We start from the raw sequence: 543 nt of genomic DNA on the forward strand, positions 1-543 counted from the left end.
TAAAGAACGAATTTTTTAAAAAAAAATTAAAAGGTTTTTCAAAATCTTCAAAACAACCAAATTCTACCCCTTTTAGACTTATTCATATTGAGCTTATTAATCTACCAATTGGTATCAGAGCAAGGGCTTAATTCTACAAGTCTAACAACCCTGAGTGATCTTAAAAGCAAAGCTTAATATATCAACATGGAATCCACTTCAGCTGTTGTTGGTGAAGGGCATTCAACTTAAAGACCTCTATTCTTATCAAGTATGGACTATCCCTTTTAGAAGAAAAGGATGGAGATGTTCATTCAATCAATTGATCTTAATGTTTGGAATGTTATCTTAGATGGCTCCTATGTTCCCACCAATGTAGTAAATGGAAAAACCATTGTAAAAACTAGGAAAGAATGGGATGACAAAGACAAAATGTTAATACAAATTAATTGCAAGGCATTCAATACACTTCTTTGTTCTCTAAGTGCTAGTGAATTCAATAAAGTATCCATGTGCGAAACTGTTAAACAAATTTGGGATACTTTAGAAACAACATATGAGGGA

This window comes from Theobroma umbraticum, unplaced genomic scaffold, assembly GCF_002168275.2.
Source record: "Theobroma umbraticum cultivar Fairchild unplaced genomic scaffold, ASM216827v3 scaffold_84.0, whole genome shotgun sequence".
Taxonomy (NCBI): Eukaryota; Viridiplantae; Streptophyta; class Magnoliopsida; order Malvales; family Malvaceae; genus Theobroma; species Theobroma umbraticum.